Source organism: Empidonax traillii, unplaced genomic scaffold (genome assembly GCF_003031625.1).
Source record: "Empidonax traillii isolate 1590-97213 ecotype Southwest subspecies unplaced genomic scaffold, ASM303162v1 scaffold1410:size114216, whole genome shotgun sequence".
NCBI lineage: Eukaryota > Metazoa > Chordata > Aves > Passeriformes > Tyrannidae > Empidonax > Empidonax traillii.
In genome coordinates this window covers 25,260-46,142 of record NW_020956603.1, presented here as the reverse complement: position 1 = coordinate 46,142, position 20,883 = coordinate 25,260, and the positions used below count along the sequence as shown (strand labels likewise).

The 20,883-nt window shown below is 38.5% G+C and overlaps 1 pseudogene; it reads left to right on the top strand.

The window, feature by feature from the left end:
- Nucleotides 1-333: 333 nt before the first annotated feature.
- LOC114069976 lies at nt 334-16,104 on the top strand (annotated as a pseudogene).
- The last annotated feature ends 4,779 nt before the right edge of the window (nt 16,105-20,883 follow it).

Genomic DNA, 20,883 nt, shown 5'->3' with positions numbered 1-20,883 from the left:
TGAAGCAAAAGTTAAAAGCTTCTGAAGTATGATACAAGCAAATTAATAAATCTTGAGGGCTAGGTTATAAAATTCCTTTCAGATTTATATAAGAAAATAATACATTATATAAAAATATAGAACAGATGACCTTTCTTCCTTTAAAAGCCTCAGCAATTCCTCTTTAATGGCAACATAGTATTTGGAAATACTATCTCCTAAATAAACAATGTCATACTGCTGAACTTATGCAAATGTGCTTTGTTAACAGTAGTTTCAATGCTTGTTTTTTTCCTTTCCCTTTCTCTAGGATGGTTGCACTGCCTTCAGTGAATTAGCCTAGTCTTGGTTATGATGGAGGATGAGGCAAGCTAACTTGAGAGGGGCCATGTTCATAGTGTATAGGAGAAAATTGCTCCTTACCTCAATGACACACAGTACAAGGCATGGCCAAAGATGCAGCAGTTCATTTCAGAGCAGGAACCAGGTAGCTCATTTTGGTGAGAGGGGTTGTTTATCACATTTCTAATGACAGTCTAAATATGTTCTCTCTTTCTATCAAATAATATCTGTGGCAGATAAATATCTGAGCATCAAAATGGCCAGACTGATCATCAAATTTGCTTCCTACTTCGGTCCGCCATTCATAGCTACATGATGACAATTTGACTTTTCCCAGTATTCAGTAGGTCAAACTGAATAATAAAATAAAGCACTAAATTGAAGCTACATTTATTAGGATATTATGAGTGGATGCTAATGCTGTGTATTGGTATGATAATTCTGAAATTTGAAATCTCATTAAACTCTTACAACCTGTGTTGTGTGAGGCCAATTTGAAGCAAGTACCATGACACAGTCCTGAGTGCTTAGGGAACTATGTGTGACAGTTTTTAATTCCTCAAAGGCTTAAGAATATCTAAATAGTGGGAGGGAAGCCTCTGAACTGGCTTTATCCCCTGCACCAACAAGTGGATACATGCTGGTTAGTCTAGACCTTAACCAATTGTTTCTATATGTTTAGGCTAGACTTCTAAATATCTTTGAGGATCTGCAATCCTTTCAAGCAACACATAAGCATAGGAACATTTGGGAAAGAGAAAAAATACTAAAGGTTGGACTAACCACAGTAACTTTACCATATACTTTTCCCAGTTTATCACAGTCTTAATACTAGGAAATATATTCCTAGTAGGTCTTGGCAGATTTTGCAATGTTTACAATATGAACAAATAAAGCGCACACAAAGAACCAGCACATTGAATTTTTACCAATGGGACAGACTTTGGACATCATGAACATTGTAATTTAAGCTCAGCCTTGGCTCGTGGGCTTTGGCCTGCAGAGGCTGCTGGCAATCTGCTGTGGTGTCCGTGGCCAGACACGACTGTCGTGTGAAACGCAATTGGCAAGGGTGGTGCCACGGCGCTAGATAGGAGTCTGCCTGCAGGGGTCTCCTCTGCCCCTCCTTCCTTGGGAAATAGCCTCTGGTGTCGGATTAGAGAAAATCTGTTTAGGAGCTGCTGCTCTGTTTATACTGGAGTTCTTCCTCCAAAAGTCAAACCCAGGAAAAGTCCTGGAGTTCCTCTCCAGGCAGAGCTCCCAGGTAGTCCTCTTCCTGTGTTTTCACCTTGGAAAACAGAGTCTAATATTAGCCAAGTGCCGGCACTGTTTCACAGAACCTCTTCTCAGCTGGTGCTTAAGTAAGACATAAGAAGGACTGAGACAGCTCCAGTTTTTCTCTGGATATCTTTCCTTCATTTCTGGGAGATGGCATCAGCAGTTAATATTAGACAAGTAGTTTGGAGCAGACTTCTATTCGCAGCTCAGCAGGAATTAATCTCCCATTCAAATGGTATAACAGATTGATGGGGCTGGGAGACTTTACTAAACATGGAGACCCACATAGGATTTCACAATAGATGCTATAGGATGGCTGTAACCTAAATATAAGACTTAAATATTTAAAAGGCTCCAAAATAACTATTTTCCTTTAAAGAAAAAAATTATTTAGAGATAAAATCTGGGCTCTGACCAAGGCTAATATTGATGTGAGCATAGCCACAAACAGGATGTAAACTAAAGTCTGTATGAGGCATAGGGTATTACTCTAGCGTGATGCACTTGCCTCCCTGACTAAACTGAACTATGAATTTTATGATGCAAGTGAGAAGGCAAGCTTTTTAAAATTAATGATTTACTTTAAAAATGCACTTTGTGTTAAAATCAGATAATTCTACAGAGAAAATATCAAAAATTTAAGTAAGATCTATTTTACTGCTGATATTAAAGTTGTTCTTATCTAAAAATGTCTACCTTTATTTCAACACAAGTATTTCAAGTTGATAAGATGTGAATTTTGTGGCAGGCTTCATTATGAAAAGGAAACTAAATGGAGATATCAGAAAAAGAAAGTCCGCTGTTGTCATGGTGACAGCAATTAGCAGCAGTTAGAACAGCAAACAGTAGATTTAATGGTTTGGTCTAATAGTGACTTAATTACTTAGCAGTTTGTCTATGAGCATTTCAATACAAGGGAATAATTCAGTGCTGTGCTCCCACTACATGGTGCCTTCACTTACCATTTTGAGTCTATTACAAGCAGAATTGCAGTAGCATCATTACCATAAATATTTTTGATTCAATATGTGGTGGGAAGGCCAAGGTAAATGTTCTCTAGCAATCTCACTTGAACACCTCCTGTCATGCAGCAGAGAGCCTGCTAGACAGAAGAGAGCAGTCTGTGCTCATTGTACTGTGATGATAAAAAATAACCTGGATTCCAGTGCAAATGTATCTCCTTTAACATGGGTAGAGAATTGCAAGATATTAGGCCAGTCAAGGGTATACATCATGGCATATGTCAGGAATACATTTTCTTTTGTACAGACACCGAATGTCTTTCATTTCTCCTTATTTCCTCAGGCTGAGGAAATGGCAAATACCTTCCCATCAATTCTTAAATCTATAAACTGGGTTGTGACTACTGTTTCCCGTTGGTGGAATCAGCATGGAATGGAGCCATGAAGCAATGGTATGCCATAACTTGTGTCTGCCTTACAGAAGTGAGTGCTTCGACGCTTGTTGATAAGTTCTATGTGCTGCCGTGTCTACAGGCCAGACCTTTAGAGAGTCTAAATCACTTCAGCTAGCACTGCAGTCTCTTCCAAATTTCATATTTTTTCAATGGCCAACAGAATATTTGGGGTTCTGTAGACCACATAAATCTGTATTAGCACAAGAAATGTGTTTAATGGCAAACTCAGTGAAGAACTCCAAAATGAGTAAGTATCAGAGATGTGAGCCAAGTTTTTTTCTAGTCCAAGTACAGCTCAGCTAGAATGTGAAAAACAGAAGAGGAGAGACTTGTTTGTGCCTTGTCACATGGCAGAAATTTGAAATGTTGGCTCTGTCAGGAAGAGAATATAACAAAGCTTGCTTAGGAACACTGGGCATATTCAAAGCTCACTATTAAATCCTTCTGCTTTTTTCAAACACTGCATTTACTCCCACATTCCATGGTTTGTCAGCCACCACAATCATTTTTGTGTTTATGAATACGGATGACCATGGCACTGATGGAGTTGGAGAGTAACACAGCAAAAAAAAAAGGTTGCTTTCAGCTGCATCAGTTACTTGTTGCTTCACTGCAGGGAGACATGGTTCAGCAAAAGCAGAGAGGAGGGAAAATGAGGAGCTGGTGACAAAGCAAGCAGAAGTGATCATTTCAGTGGAATTACCTCCATAAAGTATTCATTAAATAGCATTAGATTTCATTTCTTGTAAGATTTTTCCTTTTTGTTTCGTTTCCCTTTTCATTTTCACTTAACAATGGAGGAACTACCTGTCTTTGACCACTTTTAAAGCAAATGCTGAATGGTATCTTTAGCCTTTGCTTTTTTCTCTTTTAAATTTTAAGGGTTCCTCTTTTTGGGAAGCCTTAAAATCACTAAACCATCTTTTAAAAGTTTGATATTAAGCTTATATTGATTACAAGTTGGATAGCACTGCAAATGAAACAATTTACAGTGCTCAACAAATTTGATTTTCCTTTTCTCAACCAAAGGAATATGAAGATCTCTAAGCCTTGTTAAATCAAAGTGAAATGTTAATATCTCATATCTCTTGAAGTCAGTGAGTTTCTTGGCACATTCTCTTTTCCCTGTCTCATGTGACATTCCTTTAAGCCCTGAAGGACTTTACTTTTCAAGTCCAAGTCCATTTGGAATTGATGGAAATTTGAGTTTGCATTATTTTCATTGCTACATCGTTGTATGGGGCTGGGAACCAGCTGCACCATCTGAAAATTTTTCAGTCGTGTTTTAAGGAATATGACCAATAGCTAACAGTCCTTATTATTGGGTCTTCACATCCTTTGAACAGATAGAGTAACAATCATCGTGAACCCAAAGGTCTTTCATGATTTTCTGGAAATCCAGGGTAAATAACTGAAGGACAAGCCAGATTTGTTGATAACAGTATGCAGAAATATTCAGAAGTTGTCCAGTTTAAGAGTCTGTGCCCCACAAGTACTTGTGAACCATCTAAAGAAAAGCAGAACAGTTGGGCTGAGGTTATTGCTGGAGATGCAGAACTAGAGACCTTCCCATCCACAGCAAACTGAAAGCCCTTTTTGCACGGCTGCTATTTGAGAAGCTAGAATCACTCAGGAATTCGGAAGGACACTTGGATAGAACTGTGTGGTTATTGACTGCAGCCCTTCCAGCTGTGTAATACGGCTGCAAATTACAAAGTTATTTCTGTTAGTCTTTACTGTCACAGATTGTGCATGAACCATAGTAATGATTGTGTTTCCTTATTATTGCTGAAATTCTGGTTCATACACATTATAAAGCTTCAAATAATATGTTTAAATATATTAGTATATAGTGTAATACTAGTATAGCACATATATGCTACAGTTTAGGTAAGCATGTGCTCTCAATCTTCAGGAGTCTGTCAAAAGAGGCAAGACATTTCTGCAGGTGTTCTAAAGCCATGTCTGTAGCAGGAAATGCTACAGAAGAAGAGCATCAAGCCCAATGTGCTGATTTTAATGTATTAATGTGTTGTTTTTTTTTTGCCAGTTCCATGACTAGAATAACCTATGCTGACAAGAAACAAATCTAGACACATCAGCAAAAGTTTAAAATGTGCTGCTTTCAAATGCCTGACTTTCTGTTTAAGGGGACAAATTTGCACTGTGAGTATTCGATTCATTCCATAACAATAACACTGCCTAAAGAGAGAAATCATACTCACTTTTCCAGTGTATTCATAGCATAATTTTATTTGAGATTTAATATCACTGAACAACAGAAATCATCCCCTTTGCCATATACTGATGGATTTTTTATTGAGAGTAAGATGAAGCCATTGTTGTGTTACTGAAATAAGTAGGATTTCTGCCACTTGCAGTAATGGAAAGAGGACTGACGCTCATGTTTTCATTTTGGCTAAGGAATTGTTCCGAATCGTAATGGAGGACTGGGGGTTTTTTATCACAGCTTTACCTCTGTCAAGGTGGTTTTTTCCTTTATATGGAAAAATTTGTTCTGTGTTAATAGAACCTTGTATATACTGAGCTCTTGCTCTCAGAGATGGGCAAGGGATAAGAAGTAGCTTTTTCTGTTACTTTTGATATTTAATTTCTTTCCTCCAAATGCAAGAGTGAAGACATCATATTTTCCTCTTGTATTAAGACTCAAGACAGTCAAATTATTTTATATTACTGAAATATCTGTTCAGACTCTTCAGCCCAGTGGGAAAAAAGGGAGTGAAGAGCATCAAAAGTCTTTCCTTGGTGTTAATATCAATATGTGAAAATTAACTTTGCTTTAATCTGTGATCTTTTAATCATGTGATAATTTAACAGAAAAAATGAGGGGAGTCATAAACATGAATAGTCCTCTAATTTACAGTGTCTGGGAAAATAGCCTGTGGAATTGCAAATAATATAATTCTTAAACTTTACAAACTAGAAGAATCTCTTGGGAGAAAAAAAGAAGTCCAAAGTTAAAGCTCTGGAAGAGTTTCTTTACTCTATAAGGTTCTGCCTTTACGGTAAAATTCAATAAGACACTGAACGAGAAGAAACCAAGTGTTAGTATCAGATCATATCAGTGCAGTTACATTGCACTGCTGTGCCAATTAATATGGGCACAACATTGCCCTACCATAATGATGTATTTTCTTTATACTGTAAAGAAACTTCATATTTCCATGCAACCTCGGTTATTTCTGCATAACACAAAGTTTAAGTATAGCATCACTACCTGGCAGTTCTCCTATATTCCATTTTTCCTAAGGATCAATCAGGATTGTATTCTAACAGTTTTATAACTTTTTCTGACAAAAAGGCTCTGTTGTCAGAAAGTTACATTTCCTCAAAGAAGAAGTGTTAGGCACAAGAAGAGGAAATAACAGATGAGAGAGAAAGCTATATCTTTCTTTGGTCCTTACCAAAAGTTAGTAGTAGTCATCAACAAGTTAGTAGAGTTTTAACCAGAGGACAGGAGTTTGGACTATAAAAGCAAAAAAACACCTTAAAGAATATTTAGATAAATTAGGTTACACAAATAGTTAAGGAATCATTAAATTAATCTTAAACTATTGTGAACTAGCAGATTATAGGTAAAATCTCCAGCATGGAAGAAAAGCAAAAATAATACTTGTTTCTGAAAGAGGAAAAGGACATCAAAAAGAAGCCAGCCTAACTTAGATTTATGCAAGGGTAGTGGAATAAGTAATTTAAATAATCTAAATTAAATAGAATAAATTATTTAAAACTACATTGTTTAGACCTACAAAATACCAATGTAAAGGGAAACAGCCAACATGTATTTGTCAGGAGCAACCCAATCTGTTTTCTGGTTTTGACAGAGTAATCATCCCAATAGACAGGGTAGCATGAGAAGACATGATATATCTTGACTCTCATGTCAGTGTTGCAAGTAAAATAAGTAAATGGAGTTAAGAATATGGGGAAAAAAAATCATTCTTAGAATGAATCACTGGTTCAGTTCACTCACCAAACAGGACACATTTTAAAGGAGATACTTTTGGGATCCACTCTACTTCTGTTTCTGCACAAAATTTTAACTAATAATTTGATGACTGCTAGAGAGCATACTACATAATTTGTGAATGGTTCCTATGTAGGAAGAGTTGGAATTCTTTTGAAGGGTGGTATTTGACATGCAAATGATGGAGAGTTCTCCGAAATCAACAAGAAGAGATACAGAAATCACCGAGAGGGAAGTACCATGCTCAGCTAGGAAACGTTCAGTGAATAAATTGAGAAATAAGGACCATAGGCCAAAAATGTGCAAGTAGTGTCGTGTTATTACCAAATCAGGCAAACTAGGTATGGTCACAGAACAGTTTCATGGAAGTCAGAAGAATGAGATACACTCTTGTGCTTGGTACTTTTGAGATACTAGGTGGAATATCATATCTGCTTTTGTGGACCATGCCTTAGAAAGTTTGCAAAATATATGGAGACATTTTAAATAACTGATGTTTAGAAGATCTAAATTGTTAGAAGAAGCTGAAGGAATTTGGTTTGGTTAGTCAAGAAAGAGAAAAAATAAAATACTGAAGGAAACATAATAGCCTTCAAATACATAAATTACTTTTAGAGAAAGCTGTTCTTTATTTGACATGAGAAGTAAAAATAATCATCTTACTCTGCAGCAAAGGTTATTTACCTCAGATATTAAGAAGCTTTCAAGAGCAGGTTGGAGGAATTTAGGTCACATCTGGGCCAAGTGTTTAATTCTTCCATGGACACAGTAAACGAATAATCTCTATTTTTCTGCCATTGACTCTCCTATAACCAGTTGCTGTCTACTGTTAATAGACCTCCTCTACCAGCAGTGAACTCTCCTCCCTGGTGGAACTTAGAGGTCCAAAATGTTAACAAAATCTGAATATCATAAGGGGTCTTAGAGGAGAAATACCACCCCTTGTGGGATTTTCTGCTTTTGGTGAGGTGACCCACAGAATACCTCTGCTTCTTCTGAGACATCTGCAAGCCCTGATTTCAGCTTTGGCCTCACCACTGTTAGTATTTTTTTAAGTGAATAATACACTTATTTCTAAGCTAGTAATCACTAATTCTTATCCATGCAAAGAAGCTCCACAGGAGCTACAGGCTTTATCTCTCATTCTTGCAGTTGCTTTCTCTGGACTTATCAGATGACAGTGTTGTCTGTTGGGCCATTATCACCAACAGCCAGGATTTCTATCTCACTCAACTAAATCAGGAGCTTTGTGTTCCTTATATTGATGTGTTCATGTGAGTTATAACTGATTTATCAAAAATACCCCAAGTTTATTTCCAGTGGATGATACTGTTATCTCAGGATGGGGTAAGGTCAGAAAACTAGACTCCTTCTGGTTTGTTTTTTTTGCTTAAAAAATCATACATCTCAGCAGAAGGAACTCTGTCCCTTATGGTCTCCCTCTGCTACTCTAAGTTACTGGAGCGCAGAACTGGTGCAAACTCCAAATACACCCTTTACATTTAATTTAATTTTCACAGTAACAGGCAGCAGCCTGCTTATCACTTTTAAATATAATAATTTATTTTAGACCACAATCTGTAGTCTTATCACTGTCGTTGCGTTGACAGCCTATCTGTCTTAACAACATGTTAGCTGGTTGCAAGGTCTTGACCAGCTGTTGGCTGCCTCTAAAAGAGGTGACAGCTTCTCACCAGCTGTACAAGCTGCTCATGTAAGGCTAGTTTCCTCCTCTCTCTCGAGGTACAGAGCAACACTGCTGTGGGTGGAGAAGGAGGGATGGTTAAGCAGCTTCGACATGATAGTTTTGGCAGGCTTGTTACCTGAGAGCAGACTCCCAAGCATGGGTGTTTCACACTGTACTTACCAAAACCTTATTGTCTTGCTGAGTAAGACACTGAGATCCAAAATGGGTCCAGAATAGAGTTAAGGCACCTCTCCTGAGTGCACACTTAAATAAAGATCCATTGTGTCAAGGTCTGTTTTGGGGTTGGTGTCTAACAGACTATTTCAGAGATTTTGCTTTTTTTCCCTTTCCAGTACAGCCAAGTCCTCAGGGCACTCACCCAGAAAGCAGGAGAGCTCAATTCACTTCCTTTCTCAGCTGGAGGGGTTTCAAGCCCTTGTTTCCATTACTCAGGGATGTGCACCACTCCTTCAACACTCATCTGCTCTGGGAGGAGAAAACCAACACCACTGTCCCTTGAAACCTGCAGCCGAACAGCCCAAAGGAGGTGGGAGCCTAATCCTGCAGCCCAGCACTTAGAAGCATATTTGTGAGGGAAGGAGAGGCAGCAGCTGGCTCCATTATTTCCTCTCAATGCAATGACTGACTAATATATAGTGTAAAAGCAAGATTAAATGGTGCCTGAGAGCAGATGGAGTAATCTCTGAGAGCCCACCGGCTGAACCCCAGAGGTACTGCAGCCGGTGAGACTGGGGCAGCAGCTCCAGGCAAAGCCACGCTGCTCTAGTGGAGAGAAGTAATCCAAGGTAGGCACCTTGAGGATAGCACAAAGCAAGGGAGAGGGGGGACTTGGTGGGAATTATTTTACTACCCTCTTTTGCTTGTTTTAGCAATAGGTGTCCCCACTTCTGTGCTGCTGTGACAAGCATTTCAAAATTGTCTTTATAAATGCAGAAGTAATCCTGCTGAAACCATAGCTACTCAAATGCTTAAAACAAAGCATATGATTCTTGAATCAAGGCTTTATTAAGTTATTTAAATTCCATAACTATGATTATAATTTATAATGGTAGCATCTTTATTTGCTAATGTTAACCATAAAAGTGCAAAAATAAAATAGGGAACAAATTTTCCAACCTAAGTAATTATGAGCTATGTTTTTAATAGGAAAAAGTTTTTTATGGAACCACTGTTTGAATTTTACTCAGTAATGCTTTTAAATAATTCTTTGGTATATTAATATTTTTCCTCCCCTTTTTATTTTTATATCACCATAATGGAGAGAATAAAATAATATTTAGCTTAGAGCCATGCCTTTATATATGTTCCAATTGTTCCTATTATTACAGCTGACAGAGATAAAGTGACATCTGAATTGTATATACAATATATACAAAAGAGCCTCTGAGATAAAATTCTGTGATCCTTAATTACTTTCCAAATGTCTCCAAAGGGATTTGACTTCAATAAGGAAATAGGACACAGAAAAGCAATTTCTGATTACACAGACCTCTTTTTGCCATTTAACAGGGTTTAAATTGAATCACTGACCTAAAATATTAATTTTGAAAATGAATTGTAAAAAATATTCTGAAAAAGTTGTTGTTACTTTCAGTTTTGTTCTCTGAAGGCAGCTGAATGACACAAAAATGTATCCAGCATTTTTTTCTGCTTGTTCTAAATAATCCCTTTTAGTAGGATTAGTCACAGTATTCAATTAAGAGAAGGAGAAATTAATTACATTCTTATGAAATGAAGAAAAGAATATCTGAAATGTTCTTTCCTCCTCACCTTCTCTATTTGAAACACAAAATTGTGTTATGTATTTTTCAGTTATGGAAAAACTTTCAGTCTTCAATTTAAACAAAAGCAGTGGGAATGAGCAGTACATGACACAAAATTAATTTGGATTGATTTTTTTATACACTAGGGGACTGTATTGCCAAAAAGCAAAGGCTGCTTGATCTATAACAACTGTTAATCCATGAAGCAAGGCTTTGCTGCTGCAAAGAGCTGTCAGGGGTTTTGGTCAAAAACCTGTGCTCAACCCAAATAAAATTTTTTGTTGGATGTTTGAAAAATTGAATATGGTCCTACTTGTCCTCATCACCATGGCACAGTTTTGGTTACTATGATAATGATATAATGTTCATTAAAGCCCTTAAGAGGTTTTTCTAGCTTTTGTTACAACAGTTAAAAGCTCTGAATATTCCTCTATGGAAAAAAAACCATGAGGATAAACTTCTGGAAGACCTAAGACTAGGTAGATAGCTACAGAGGAGAGCAGTGTAATAATAAGGATGTATCATCAACTCTTGGATAAACTTGGAGAAAATGACCACAGATTATTAAGAGAGACTGCTGGGGCAGTGGGGGCAGAAAACACAATATTGAGAAACCGCAATTTTCCATATGTAGGTTGTGTAAATGGTACACAGGGGCATGAAGCCTCTTGGAAAGATTAATCTGAGAACCCCCAAAAGGAAAACAACTCTTATTAGTTTGAAACGGTACGTCAGGCCCACATCAATAAGTAATTGTGCAAGAGCCACAATCTCTCACTAAATTTAATGTGACTGTAATCGAACCACCTGTGACGAACAAAAACGCTTAAAAAAATTCACTGCATAAAAGTTTACTACCAGAAAGAGACAAACTTTAGAAAATTGGAAAGGAAAGACAGAAGGGCAAAATGTTAGTAGTCAAGTGTGAAAGCACTCAAGGACTCAATGCTGAATGCTTAGAGGATTTGCATGGCACCTACAAAAAGGATGCTGTTCAACAGACACCTATGCAATTTATAATTACAAAGGAAATTATTAGGCCAGTGATAAAGCTTGCTGGTGACAGAGAGTTATTCAGGATTACTGAATGCAAAGAGTTGCAAGAAAAGTCTCATATCAAACTAATGACTCGATGCAAAATTGCAGAGAAGTAGTTGTAGATAAATGTCAGGTTATGTGCATAGAACAAAATAACTAAGGGTACAGGCACAGTGGTACCCTCTGTTCTTGTCCAGGAAAAAGATATTAAAGTCAATATCAGACACATCTTCATTGCCTTGAAAAGCACTAGGTCAATGTTTAAACCTGGTCTAAAAATTATTCAAATAGTAAGGACAGAAATAAAAATGCAGAAGAATGTTGGAAGATAAATATCTGGTGCACCCATATCTTGAATATTTCATGAAATTCAGGGTTTCCTCATGTCTGGGAAGATCTAGATGAGCCAGTAAAGGTCCTTATATCAGGTGCAAACTGATTATGTATGAGGATAGATTAATGGGCTACAGCTCTTTACCTAATTAAATAGAGTGTCATCATAAAAGTGTCTTAAAGGAAGCGTATACTTCATACTGCTCCTGAGGGCGATAGCATCCTGGAATCCACAAATTATATTAAATTAGTGAATAGAGAGTAAATTTCAGTGCTTTCTTTCAAAAGGACAACCACAGGGAGAGATTTAAAACAGAGAGAACCATCTTTAAAATATATATATATAATTAATTGGCAAATTCGTTTGACACGCGAATTTGTGTAATCAGAAGTACAAGTGAGTCCAAGAAAGTATCCATGGAGGACAGATTTGTCACTGGCTAACAGATACAGCTCTCAGGCTGCCAGCTGCAAAAGGTAAACGGAGAAAGCATCACCATTCTTCCCTTCTTTCTTTCCTGAACATCTGGTGCTGACTGCTGTTGCAACCCCATGCTGGAGCGATATTTGCTCTGACTCAGGATGAGCTTCCTCTGCCCTAATATTGTTTTCACCACCTTCAGTTTTCTGTATTTATTGCAATCTGGGCCAAAGCTAATTATCATTTAAAGTACCATAATTCAGTAATTATGACAAATGCACTTTCAGTTATCTGAACCCTGTTTTTATAGTGTCTGGATGGTGGGAAATCACCTTAAATTATATGTTGAACTGCTGGTGAAAGATTGTTCTAGGAGCGTAACACTGAAGGACCAGGAAGACCTTATTGTGCTCTTTCAATGACTAAAGGGGGCTTGTAAGAAAGGTGGAGAGGGTCTTTTTAAACCAAAATAGAGTCAATTTTTGTTAGATAATAGGAAAAAATGTTTTATGATGATGGTGGTGAGGCACTGGAACAGGTTGCTCAGAAAAGTTGTGGATGTCAGACCCTTGAAAGAGTTCAAGGCCAAGCTGGACAGGGCTTTAAGGAACCTGATCTAGTGGAAGGTGTCTCTGCCTGTGGTGAGGGGTTGGAAAAAGGTGGTCTTAAGGATCCTTCCAACCCAAACCATCCTGTGATTCTATGAAATGCTGTCTCCAGTACCATCAACTTGTAAGTATGAGAGGAGTTGCAGAAGTAGATCTGAACTGTTTCCACTGGAAAGAAGGGAAGCAGGCTCAATGTCACTGCTGGGCTGCAGTCAGGCCCTTGGTGTTTGTGCCTCATTGCCAGATAACATGCCATCTTGAAACATCACTTATACTGCACAGTCAGTTTAAACAGTTACAACAGACGAGGACCTTAATGTCACGGAAAATAAATAAACTATTTTTTTGTGAGCTGCCTGCTTCAGGTGAATGTGGCTGCATGGTGGTCTTGGAGCCTGACAGGCAGGATTGACTTGGGTTAAATACAATCATATGCAATAATTCATATGATAATTTGTGATTTCTGGAGAGTGTGATATTGCCCAATGCAGATGCTCTTTTTCCTAGAATTATGCTCTTTTAAACAGAATACATCACTCATAGCTTTTAAAATTATCTACAAATTTATCTTCACAGCAATGAAGTTTTGTTGAGTGTGAGATTGTATTAATATGCTGTAATTTCTTATATGATACTTGATGCCATTTTAGTTTAAAAGGCCATAATATTTCAATGTCAACATCTCAGCTACTGCTACCTGAGCTTTTGGAATTGATTTCTGTTTGTCTCAAACAAGTGAAACCTACAGGCAGAGCAGTCAAGTAACTTGAATGTTAAAAGACCCTATTTCTTCAAAGCTTGCCTTTTGATCTTCACATTGCCACTGAGTCTCTGATTGCATCATTCAATGCATGGAGAGTGTTTTCCTACCTCAGCTGGATTGAATGCTATTGTTCTTTTATTGTAAAATGTCTCTTTTTCTGAGACAAAATGGATTTGATGGTGAGTGGCCACCCTGACAGGCATGGAGAGGCTGCATGTACAGAGCTTCTGCTAACACTTTCTGTACTTATGTTTCATGAAAAAATCAAGCCTGCACTTTTTTTATTTTATGCTTAACCAAAAGCAGGTTTGCCATAACCTGAAGAGGTATCTGTAGAAATATTATCTGCCCAAACTTGAACAGATGTTTTCACTGAGGAAAATATAAGGTCGGATAAATATCACTAATTTTATTGCTTTTCATTTTCCGTGTTTTAATATGTGCCCTTTTTATTCCAGTACTATTACAGAATTGTTTCGTATTCTTATTTCTCATTTATCATTTATTTGATGTAGTTGAAACTTTGCTGAAGTCCCTGCTGTTCTGTGCTGCGCTGATCGATCTCGATGTTTATTGTGACTCCAGACTGAGCCGCTCAGTCTCAGGGCAAGAGCCAACCTGCAGCCACTTGGTAAATTCCTGCCAAAGTCTGAGATCAGTTTGCCCAGGCAAAAATTGTTATTGAACTAAGAGCAAAATCTGAACTGGGTTCTGACTCAAGCAAAACTGGGCTGCTTGAGTTTCACCATCATAATGATGAGGTGTTCTCCGCATCACATGTTTGTCTGCTGGGTAGGTGTTTCAAACAGGAATAGGATTATCTAATTATTTGTTTTCATGATATATGTTTGTTTTATGAAAGAAGTAGACAAATGCTAGTTGACTGTCTTTCACCCATATGTTGACAATTTAAATGTATTCCAGGCTGATAGTGACTGTCCATTTTTTCTGCTCTGTTGCTGATATCTGTCAACAAAGGAGGAGAAATGGGCAGGTAGTTTTATCCTATTCCTTTTTTATGGTCAGCAGGGTCACTAGCATGGCTGTTGTAAAGACCATGTACATGCCATGTTGGTCTTTGAGAAGTGCTTCTTTAAGGGCTGCAGATGAGCATTAGGTGAGGGTAAAAACATTCCAGGTTGTTTGACACTGACCAAGTGGTAGCAGTTCATTGAGAAAAAAAGACTGTTGTGTTGTTTATTGCTAGTCTGAAAGATGTCACTTGTTTCAACATTTCTAAATTCTGCTGTGTTTTGAAAATGCGCCAGTGTGGTAGGGACTCTGCAGAATTAGAGATACAATGTTAGACATGATAAAGGTATTACAACAATACATAGCACAATGGAAGATAAATGATGTACTCCTGTGGTGCAAACCACCAGCTGCTAGTGTGTCAGAGCCAGTCCCTGTCCTTATACTCTGTATTCATTAGCGCCTCGAGGGATACTTATTCACCTTATCTGTTCTGTTCTAGTGATACACCATTTTTCAAGGGAAGAGAGGCACACGCGAGTGATAAAAGAGATGGCTCGAATCTTCAGAGTAGGAGGCCAGATAATGATATATGTGTGGGCAATGGAGCAAAAATGGAGAAGATTTGAAAAGCAAGACATCTTTGTTCCTTAGAAACCTTCACCTCCTTCCTGCTCCTCAGGTGAGCCTTGCTCACATGGAGTACAAAAATCAATTCTTCACAAGGGCAAAGCTGGCTTTGAACCAGCCCTGTCATAAGTTGGATGGGACTTCAGAGGTATTCAGGACAGCAAGGAGCTCATTCTGCAGAGGGTAGAAAAAAGCACTATGCACAGTGTCAGAGAAATCTCTGAGATGGTCTATGTTAGCAAGATCACTTGAGTCAGAATTATATTTGGGCCATCAATGGCACCAAGAAGGGCTCGTTAGGTACTACAATTACAGTGTTCAGCTGAATGAATTAAAAAGGGGGTGGGGGGAAGTTGAAATAAAAAACAGAAAGTGTGGCTTTCTGCAAAGTGCTTCTGACTTTTTTTACATTGCAAACTAAGTTTTGAAAATACAACAACTTTTGAAGTGGCTGTTAAACCTGTGCTGTCCATGTCACCGTGATGCTCAAAGGCTTTCAGAATTAGGGCAAGCAACTATACAGCTCCCTACAGCTGCAGGTACTCTTCATGGTTGCAGCAGAGTGTATTTACCTGACTGGATTTCACATCAGAAAGAATTGGCTGTCAGACAACAACTTAAAATAGACCATCACCCCAACCAAGGAGCATTCTGCCAATCTCAAAGCAGAAGCAGAGTAGGCTCTTCTATGCAGAAAACAGTCAGTGAGTGTGTCCTGACCATGCATAGCCGACAGCAGACAGGTTCTGGTGGGCCTGACTGGAGTACTGCCACATTTTTATAGAAAAGAAAATGGCTGAGCTGATAGAGCATCATATTTTGGAGGTACGTATTACTCATTCATACTTTGACCACACCAACTAGTGTGTGATCACAGAAAAGACTTAAGTGCGGAAGACCTAGGGAAAATTCCCTTATTGAAATGCACAGGGAATACCTAGAGGCTTTCTTTCTTTTGAAAGCTCAGAGCCTTTGAAATCTTTCCTGAAATTTTTATAGCCTTGGGTTTGTTTTGGGGAGAGGGGTATGTATGAAGAGACTGCTTTGAAACTCTCAGGTTCTGTAAGTTCGTTTTCTTTGATTTTCTTCTTAAAATACATCTCTATTAAAAATTTTTTCCGAGAGTTATTATTTCAGGCTGAGCACATTTTAGCACACTGATCCCTTTTCATAAACAGCTGCCAGCTGTGTTTTGTTGCTCAAATATAAATAAAATACGGTTGGAAGGTGATTGCTGGATTAGTTTTTATGTGTGCATTAAAAGTCTTTGTTATTCATTTATTACTATATAATCATTTATGTCAACTTTTTATTTTAAAATTTATTGTACTCTCCCACTTGATGTAATATAACAAGGAAAGGAATTGAAAGATGCACTATTTTATTACAGTTCCACTTTGTCAGCCCATATGATCTTCCAGTCATATGAGACAGACTGTCTTTTATGAGGATTACTGGGTGGACAGAGCCCTTACGGTAGAGGAAGTAACTCATGACACTGTCATAGTCCAGAGATCTTTTTCATTGCCTCGTAGCAGTCACAGCCAAGAAAGAAAAGAGATATTTGCCTTCCTATATGTCACAACATGACCCCCCAAAAACATAGTTTTAAAAGTGAGCTTAACGTGCATGTTTAAGCATATAGTATATATAAATATGATAAACAATCTTAAGGGTTGCCTTTTCTCCTTGTCAATAAAACTAAAACTCAGGATTTAACAACTCATTTATGTCTGTATGGTGAGTGAGCATACCACAGAAAAGCGTTCCAGCAACCACATGTCAACTGAGAAAATGCTTATTAACAGAAGCGTGCAATACTTTTATCTGCACATTTGCCTTTTGCAAAGATCAGAGTAATTACCTGATTTTTATAGATAAAGAAACTGAAACAATTTACTGCTAAAGGTTGTAATGTAAAGTAAATATTTGAAAGAAAAACAAACAATAATCCCAAACAATATGACTGCTTTGCAGACGATTATTTATTAATGTCTGTCCATAATTTTACTTCCTGCCTTTTTTTCTGTGGATTTGTGAAGCAGCAAGTCAGAGATCAAATTTGTTTTCTGAGAAATAAGCACCTGCATGTTCTTTACATGCCTGTCAGTAGCAGATGTAGACCCTTTTTTCAGATGTAGTATGGAACAGTGCAGTAATCTCAGGTTTTTAATGTAGCTTCAATTTGATTTGGATGTAATATCTGTAATCACATTTTCTTTACTTCCTTCCGTGGAGTTCACATCGGCAGTATCATAGTACATCTTGTATTTTCAGGTGGAAAAGCTAGATAGGCTAATCAGTGTCGTCCATCTGTAATGACTGCCTTTGTAGTGCTCCTTTTTTCCCCCTTAAATGTTAGCATCATCGTGTGGGAGAAGAAAATCGTTTCCAACCACAAAATGTTGCCGCTGTTCAGCTCTGATGACACCACTCCCTTCACTTCACACACTTGTTGCATTGCCAGAAGGATTTGACAGCATCTCCCTGGTTTTCAGTGCATCTTCAGGTTGCCGAAAGCAGCAGCAACAGCACCTTGCAGCTCTGAGCCTCTCCATCACGTCTGCTCCAAGGGTTAACCCAAGCAGTGCACAAGAAAAATTCCTCTGATGATAGCTACCAGTCCTTGCTCTCAAGCACACCTGACATTTAGTTTTCCTGGAACAATAAAGGTATTTTAACTGAACCTGATTAGTCCTTTTGGAAGGTTTTAGCCTGCTCCAGAATTTCCTAAATGAAAGGTGCTCACCATCTCCAGTTCTTCCCTCGGGTGTAGTGAGTCAGCACTGGATTTTTCCTAATGATATCTTTGTCTACCTGCACCAGGCCAGCTGTTTCCAAACAAGATCTGTGTCACAGAGACAATACTCCCCTAACTGGAGGGAACTTTAATCTCTGGACAACTGTTAATGGCTCTAAAAGCAACTCTCGCCTTCAACAAGGAGTTAATGTCCTTATTTTGAATGAAACAAACTGCAAAGGACCACTTCTTCTGTACCGAAATTCTGCCTAGGGCATAGGTTAGACCTGCTTCCACATGGGATGGCTTCCACTCATGATGGCTGCCTCTGGGCTTCCTGGGATCAGAGTGAATTCAGACTCTTGCAAATGAAACTGCTCTAGGACAGGGTCCTGACTATGCAGGGAAATAAAGGTAAAAACATGGATTTGTTTGAAAGGATCACGTATTAATAAATCCTCACATTCATGCATGTCAGAAATGTTATAAAGCCATAAGCTCTATTTGAAATTCTCATTTTGAACAGGATGCCAGCAGCAAAACCAGGACTGAATGCATTCCTACATTTCTACATCACAGCCTCTATTTGCAGTCCTCGGGGTAGGCACTACCTTGCACCAAGGAATATAGCAGGGAAATGTTCTGCACTCCTGAGCAGCACTTGATCCTAATTTGTTTTCCTCTGGAGCTCTTTGGTGTTCTAAGATGGATTCTAGAACAGAAAGGTACAATTTTTCTGGCTTCATTCAGGCATCTAGTCTGTATATAAGTCTGGCTTTGTGTTCCATATTGCCTGTGGAATTAATGGCAAGGAATACCCCTTTTGAGAGGTGAAATACCCCTTGAAGAGCTGTTGGGACTGGTGAGCTTGTGTTCAGCACCTGCTCATTTTTTTGCATTGCTTATGGAAAGAGCTTAGAGAGGATCTCAGCCTTAAGCACTGATATTTCAGTTAGGAGAGATGGATCCTACCTAGGCATCCTTTAAGTTTTAAGGAGGGGAAAAGAAGCATGAGCAACATTAAAATCAGAAAGACTCATCCTCTTCTCCACCTTTTGGCCAAACTGCTGACTACATATCCCTATTTTGTGGACATCATGCAGAAAAATTCCATGCTAAGCTGGTAGAAAAGACAAAAAGCAGCAGCCTGTCTCAGCTCCTCCTTACAGCACCTGTCACTCTGAATTTACAGTCATTTAAGGCCTCACCTGTCCAAAGGACACTTTCAGGAAAGCTTTCAATGTCTGACACTGTCTCTGATCTACCAATGATGTTCTCCTTTACAGATACAAATATCAAAACATCTAGTTTTCCCACTTTTTTTTTTTTTTTTTTTCTGATTTGGAGATCCCAAAAATTCCCCCGTGTTTGAGATTTCTCCGTTTTCTGTACAGGCAGTTGCTGTGTTGTTCCTAATTCCTTTTGAGGAGTACTGCAAAAATTGTCCATAGCCACCCCAGGATCCATGAACACAGCTTGGGGTCCTCTGTTCTGTGCTTGTCACATGAAGCACTGTCACATTGAGTCCCACACAGCCCATGTGAAGTTGGCACAGCAGCAGCAGCCAGTGCTGCTCATATCACTAGGGCTGACACCCTGTAAGCAAAATACCGTTTATCCTCCTTCGGCATAAACAGGTTTGATGAGTGTGAGCCTACCATAAAAGTTTTTTGCCTCCTGGGTAAATGTCTTTCTTCTAATTGTCTGCTAATTGTCAAACAGCTAACCCCACTTATTATCAAAACTCTTTCTCCAGAGAAAACTCAGCCAGGAGTTTCATAAATCCTTTTCCCTCATCCTTTTTAATTTTAAAAATTGTTCCAAGTATAATTGGTAGCTATCACCTAAGGAGACATTCTGTTTGAGTTAATCAGCTCCTGCAAGTTTATCTGTGATACATTCAAAAATGCCTTAGCCAGCATCTGGCTTTCTGTCTTAATTGGTAATTAGTGACCTAAAATTGCCACATACCATAGGCATTTGTACTGACCTCAATTAAGATCCACAAAATTAGAAGAGGAAGAAGCCTATTTGGTCACTTACTCTATCCTTCAAAGTGCATTTATTATTCACGGTGTGTGACAGGGAATATAAGTGTAGGATATGACTGAGAACACCGCAGGTAATTCGACTTTGAAATGTAAATACAATTAATGAGTATACCTGTCTTCCCCCAGGATCTGTCCTTGCCTGCTTCATCATCCTGACTTCTTTCTTTCTTCTCTTTGATAAGGCTTCTGATTTTCTTTACTTCCTTCTCACTCAAGACTGAAACTTTTTGCAGAAGAATTTCAAGAAAAGCACAGAAAATATTCCATGGATTTCTCGAAACACATGCTTTACTAGCATGCCTTTCAGATTTCATTGTGACCAGGAGCGTGTTAAGAGTTGCCTTGATAATTTGGCACTATAAATCATTTGACATGAACATACTATCACAAGTTTAAAAAAGAACACCAGCTTGCTTGCAGCGAAAGCCCACATTGGCAACATTTAGCTACAGCGAAACTGTGCCATGCACTGGCTGTCACAGACTGCCAACTAAAAGCCACACATTTAAAACAGCAAAGTAAATTGTCCCGGGTTAAACCAAGAAAAATTATTTGGAGAAACGCTGGGTCAACCAAGAGAGGGAACAACACAGTAGGTCTCCAGTTCTCAATCTTCAATTGCCCCCTTACCAAAATTTGTTCTTTGTAACTGTATACAGTGGCTTGAAAAGAGGTCAAAATCACCCAAGAAAGACCAACACTACTCCATGTCTTGGGACAGGACTGGAGATCAGCTCCAAGAAGGTGCCAGGACAGAGGTGGTGGCTGCTAGGATAAACACAGATGGACCAATGGTGAAGTTAAGTGCTTGTATTATCTGGTGCCTTCCTCCTGTTTCAGAGACGCGAAACT